The sequence below is a fragment of the Psammomys obesus genome, unplaced genomic scaffold (genome assembly GCF_907164565.1).
Source record: "Psammomys obesus unplaced genomic scaffold, mPsaObe1.curated_primary_1811, whole genome shotgun sequence".
In the NCBI taxonomy this organism is placed as follows: Eukaryota; Metazoa; Chordata; class Mammalia; order Rodentia; family Muridae; genus Psammomys; species Psammomys obesus.
Window position 1 is genome coordinate 5,279,975 of NW_026596445.1, and position 6,402 is coordinate 5,286,376.

The 6,402-nt window shown below is 36.8% G+C and overlaps 1 non-coding gene across 1 annotated transcript; it reads right to left on the reverse strand.

Annotated features, from left to right (window-relative positions):
• Positions 1 to 5,053: 5,053 nt before the first annotated feature.
• On the reverse strand, positions 5,054 to 5,420 carry LOC129669874 (small Cajal body-specific RNA 2). The gene has a single exon (XR_008719097.1). It is a non-coding gene; the product is annotated as a small Cajal body-specific RNA 2 (non-coding RNA).
• Between the last annotated feature and the right edge of the window lie 982 nt (positions 5,421 to 6,402).

The following is a 6,402-nucleotide window of genomic DNA, read 5'->3' on the forward strand; positions in this document are numbered from 1 at the left end:
ATTCCCCACTTTTTTTTCTAGCCGATTTAATGTGTCTGGTCTTATGTTGAGGTCTTTGATCCACTTGGACTTCAGTTTTGTACAGGGTGATAAGTATGGATCTATTTTCATTTTTCTACATGTAGACATCCAGTTGGACCAGCACCATTTGTTGAAGATGCTATCTTTTTTCCATTGTATGGTTTTGGCATCTTTGTCAAAAATCAGGTGTCCGTAAGTGTGTGGGTTTATTTCTGGGTCTTCTTTTCGATTCCATTGATCCACCATTCTGTTTCTATGCCAGTACCATGCAGTTTTTATAACTGTTGCTCTATAGTACAGCTTGAGATCAGGGATGGAGATACCTCCAGAAGATCTTTTATTGTAGAGGATTGTTTTAGCAATTCTCAGTTTCTTGTTATTCCATACGAAGTTGAGAACTTTTCTTTCCAGGTCTGTAAATAATTGTGTTGGCAATTTGATGGGAATTGCATTAAATCTGTAGATTGCTTTTGTTAAGATGGCCATCTTTACTATGTTAATCCTGCCAAGCCATGAGCATGGGAGATCTTTCCATCTTCTCATATCTTCCTCTAATTCTTTCTTCAGAGACTTGAAATTTTTTTCATACAAGTCTTTGACTTGCTTGGTTAGGGTTACACCTAACTCTTAAGAAACTATTCTCACCTTAACAAAGAAGCCAGGGGATGGAGCAGTATTGCTGTCACTTTTGAGATCACTGATTTTGAGAAAGGAATCTCAACAGTAGTTCTGGCCACAGGTAGATCACAGCAATTTCTTAACTACAGTTTTACAGCAAAGGATTATCAGGGAAAAATAATACTTTTCTGGCCACTCTCTTCCTGCACTTTGGTTTCTTGTCAACAACTATTTAAAAAAATATTATTGTATATATACTGCACTATTCTGTGAGTGTAAATGCATGTTAAGGTGCACATATGTCATTTCTCTGTTTCCCCCTATCTGTGCATTCTATGAATAGAACTCATGTCATTGATTTGAGGGCAAGCACCTTTACCGATTGAGCTATCTTGCTAAGCCTGTAAAATACAATTCTAAACCAAATCACAAGAAAACTAGTATTATATTTCACACCACTGATCATCACTGTATCTAAGAAGTCAAAGATTTACAACATAGCCAACATTTTCTCGTATTTAACTCATAATTATAAAAACACGATTCTAAATTGCAAAGAGAAAATTAATGTCCTAAGTCAAGAAAACTTTGATTTTTCTGAAAAGCTTCTGTAAAGCTAAGAACAAAGGCAACAGAATAAAATAACAGCCTACAGACTGGGTAAAATCTACACCAACCTACATCAGAGGGCTAACATCCAGCATATGTAAATAACTCAAGTAGTTAAACACCAACAAACCAAATACTCCAATTAAGAATAGGGTCCATAGGAAAACAGAGAATTCTCAACAGAGGTATATCAGTGGTAGAGAAGCACTTAAAGAAATGCTCGACACCCTTAATCATCAGGGAAATACAAATCAAAACGACTCTGAGATTTTACCTCACACCCATCAGAATGGCGAAGATCAAAAGCTTAAGTGACAATACATAATGGAGAGGGTGTGGAAAGGGGGAACCCTCCTTCATTGCTGGTGAGAATGTAACCTTGTACAACCACTTTGGAAACCAATCCGGTGCTTTTTCAGAAAATTAGGAATAGTGCTACTTCAATATCCAAATATACCATTCCTCGGCATATATCCCAAATTTGTTCCACCATACAACAAGGACATTTGTTCGGCTATGTTCATAGAAGCTTTATTCATAACAGCCAGAATTGGGAAACAACCTACCTGTCCCTCAATGGAGAAATGGATATAGAAATCATGCTACATTTACACAATAGAAGAGTATTCAGGAATTAAAAACAAGAAAATCATGAAATTTCCAGGTAAATGGATGGAACTAGAAAGAAAATCATCCTGAGTGAGGTATCCCAGACCCAGAAAGACATATATGGTATATACTCACTTATAAGTGGATACCAGCCATATAATATAAGAGAAACATAATAAAATTTATAGTCTTAAAGAAGCTAAACAACAAGGAGAACCCTAGGGAAGAGGCATAATCCTCAGTCAGAAGGGCAAGCAAGATAGATAACAGAAGCAGCAAAAGACAAGGAATAGGTCAACAGCCTTCCACAGAGGGAATCTGAAAGACATTACCCATCAGGGTATCAAAGCATATGCTGAGACTCATAGCCAAACTTTGGGCAAGTATAGGGAATCTTATGGAAGAAAGGGGAAGTGGAAAGACATGGAGAGGACAGGAGTTCCACAAGGAGACCAATAGAGTCAAAAAATCTTGTCTCATCTGGTCTTGTAGATATGGATAAAGCAAACAAGGACTATTCATGGAGAGAAATTAACCCTGCTCACATGAACCTTTCAGACAGCTCACTCTCCATGTGTGTTCCCTAGTAAGGGATCAGGGGCTTTCTCTGACATGGACATAGTGGCTATATCTTTTATCACCTCCCCCTGGTGAGGTGGCTTTACTTGGCCTCAGAGAAATAAGACCCAGGCATTCCTGATGAGACCTGATAGGCTATAATAGGGGATAAGGACCTCCCCTATAAGTGGACTGAGGAAGCGAGGGGGGGACAAGAAGGAGGGAGGGTTGGACCTGGAAGAGGTGAGGGAGGGACTACTGACAGGAAATGAAATGAATAAATTGTAATAAATAATAAAAATAATAATAAAGAAAATATTTTAAAATGTTTATTTTTTTGTATTTCTTATTTTTATTTTTATTAATTACAATTTATTCACTTCATATCCTCCCTGTAGCTCCCTCCCTCCTCTCCTCCTAATTCTACCCTCCCTCCCCTACTACACCCAAGCCCCTCCCCAAGTCCACTGATAGGGAAGGTCTTCCTCTCCTTCCTTCTTATCCAGGTCTATCAATTCTCACCAGGAGTGGCTGCATTGTCTTCTTCAGTGTTCTGGTAAGAATACTCCCCCTTCAGAGGGAGGTGACCAAAGAGCAGGCCAATCAGTTCATGTCAGAGACAGTGCCTATTCCCATTACTATGAAACCCACTTAGACACTGAACTGCCATGAGCTACACCTGTGCAGGTGTTCTACATTATCTCCATTGAATGGTCCTTGTTTGGAATATCAGTCTCAGAAAATACCCCTGTGCCCAGATTTTATGGTTTTGTTATTCTCCTTGTGGAACTTCTGTCCTCTCCAGGTGTTACTTTCTTCCCTTTCTTTCATTATATTCCCTGCACTCTGTCCAAAGTTTGGCTGTAATTCTCAACATCTACCTTGATACTCTGCAAGGTAGAGCTTTTCAGAGGCCCTCAGTGGTAGGCTCCTGTCCAGTTCCCTGTTTTCTCCCTCTTCTGATCATCCTCTTTGCCTTTCTGAATGGGGATTGAGCATCTTAGCCAGAGTCTTCCTTCTTGTTTAGTTTATTTGGGTGTACAGATTGTAGAATGTTTATCCTATATTATTTATTTAATATCCACTTATGAGTGAGTATATACCCTGAGTGTCTTTCTGCTTCTGGGATACTTCACTCAGGATGATCTTTTCCAGTTCCTATCATTTACCTTCAAATTTCATGATTTTCTTGTTTTTTTTTTTAATTGCTGAGTAATATTCCATTGTGTAGGTGCACCACAATTTCTGTATCATTCCTCAACTAAGGGGCATCTTGGTTGTTTCAAGCTTCTGGCTATTGCAAATAAAGCTGCTATGAACATGGCTGAACAAATGTCCTTGTTGTGTACTTTAGCATTTTTTGGATATATGCCTAGGACTGGTATAGCTGGATTTTGAGGAAGCACCATTCCCAAGCTGTAATATAAAGTAACAATACTAAAAACTGCATGATACTAGCATAGAAACTGACTGATGGATCAAGGGAATCGAATAGAAGACCCTGACATAAATTCACACACTTATGGACACCTGATTTTTGACAAAGATGCCAAATCCATTCAATGGAAAAAAAATAGTATCTTCAACAAATGGTGCTGGTCTAACTGGATGTTTACATGTAGAAAAATGCAAATGTATCCATATTTATCACCATGCACAAAACTAAATTCCAACTGGATCAAAGACTTCAATATAAAACCAGACCCACTTAACCTGTTAGAAGAAAAAGTAAGGAAAAGCATTGAACTCTTTGGCACAGGAGACAATTTCCTGAACAGAACACCAACAGCACAGGCTCTAAGATCAACCATCAATAAATGGGACCTCATGAAATTGAAAAGCTTCTGTAAAGCAAAGGACACTGCCATCAGAACAAAATGACAATCTACAGATTGGGAAAGGACCCTATATCTGACAGAGGGTTAATATACAGAATATATAAAGAACTCAAGAAGTTAAACAACAACAAATCAACCCAATTAAAAATGGGTTACAAAGCTAAACAGAGAATTCTCAATAGAGGAATATCGAATGGCAGAGAAATATTTAAAAAAAATGTTCAATGTCCTTGCTCATCAGGGAAATGCAAAGCAAATCAATTTTGAGATTTCACCTTACACCCATCAGAATGGCTAAGATCAAAAACACAAGTAAGAACACATGCTGGAGAGAATGTGGAGAAAGAGGAACCCTCCTCCAATGCTGGTGGAAATGTAAACTTGTACAACCATATTGTAAATCACTCTGGCACTTTCTCAGACAATTAGGAATAGTGCTTCCTCAAGATCCAAATGTTCATTTTTAAATGTTCTTTTGTATGTAGGAGTATCCTTTATCCATCTGTCAGTTCCTGCCTATTCTAATTCTACAACAACAATGTGTATATATCTCTTTTGTATACAGTTGGATTATCAGAAATGGTGTAGCAAGTACTTCTTTTTTTTTGTTACATGTTTTATTTTTATTTATTTTGGATTATCTCCCTATTGATGTATTTAGTGGCTGCACTAAATTTCTTTCCAATCAATAATGTAAAGAATTAATTTCTCCTTATCCTCCATGGCATTTTTTACTTAATTATAAAGACTATGACCTGGGTGAGACAGAATGTCAGGATACTTTTATTATATTGTTTGTTTTAGGTCAGAATCATGTCTACAATCTCTTTCCAAGGCACACTCAGTTTCTTCTATTCAATCAGTTTCTCACTTATGAGCACTGAAAGTGGGGTTGAGGGAAAAGATGTTGAGACCTTGGTACCTCTGATGCTGCCTTTGATCAAAGGTCCTTTCTGAACAGTTCCCCAAGAAGGGGCTCTTTGATCTTTTCCTTTTTCGCTGACAGGCTAGGATAAGAGCCAAGTATCATGTTTCCATCAAATAAGAACAAGGGATGAGGTGCATGGTTGTTCACAGGCTTGTATGCCCACTCTCTCATTAGCCCACAGATATCTTCCACAGCCAACTACAAAATCCATTACTCTAGACACTCTCCTATTTGATCAAATGTGTGGAGTTGATACGCCTTTCTCTCATGGCTCAAGATGTTAAGACTTTCTTTTTTCTCATGCATATAATGGCCATTTACACCTCATCTTTTGAGAACTGTGTGGTCATTTCATTTCCCCAGGTTCTGACTGTATTATTTAGAGTGTTACAATTATGTTTTTCTTTATGTATTTAGTTCTTTATGTATTCTGTATCAATCCTTTATCTGTGAAGTCTGCAAAGAATTTTTTTCTATTATCTCACTAGTCTCACACTGTTCTTTGCTCTGCTGTGAAGCATATTGATTTTTAATTCCTTGCAGTCTCACCAGTGAGTTGTTGCTGCTGTTATTTACTGAACTTTTGGAATCCTTTCCAGAAAGTTCTCACCTATGATTCTATCTTTTACTGTTTTTCATATAATTTCCTATGGCAGTTTTAGTGATTAAGTTTCAAGTTTTACATTAATATATTAGTCACATTTTAAATAGATTTTTGTACAGGATATGAGTTGGAGATCTAGTTTCAGTTGACACCTATTTTGCCTAGAAACATTTATTACAGAAATTGCCTTTCTCCAGTTTGCTTACATACATTTTGCTATTTAATCTTGCTGAAAACCCAGTGCACTAAGAACTATTTCTGTATTTTGCCATTCACTTAGCTGAGACTCCATTAGCAATTCCTCCATGGCCAACATAGTTAATTTTGTTGAACCAAATCAATAGGAGTCAAATGTCCTTGTCCTTTTACTGTTCTGTTCTGCTTCTGGCATTTTCTTCCTTAGATTATAATTCAATATACTTTTTCCATATCATTTTGTCATCATTTTATAAAAATATTAGCTAAAATTATTTGACATAAAAATTATATTTACATGTATATGTATGTATATATACATATATTTAGTATATGTATATACATATATATGTATGTATATTCTAATATATATATATATATTATGTACATATGTATGTGTTAAAATACATAGCCATCAGGGC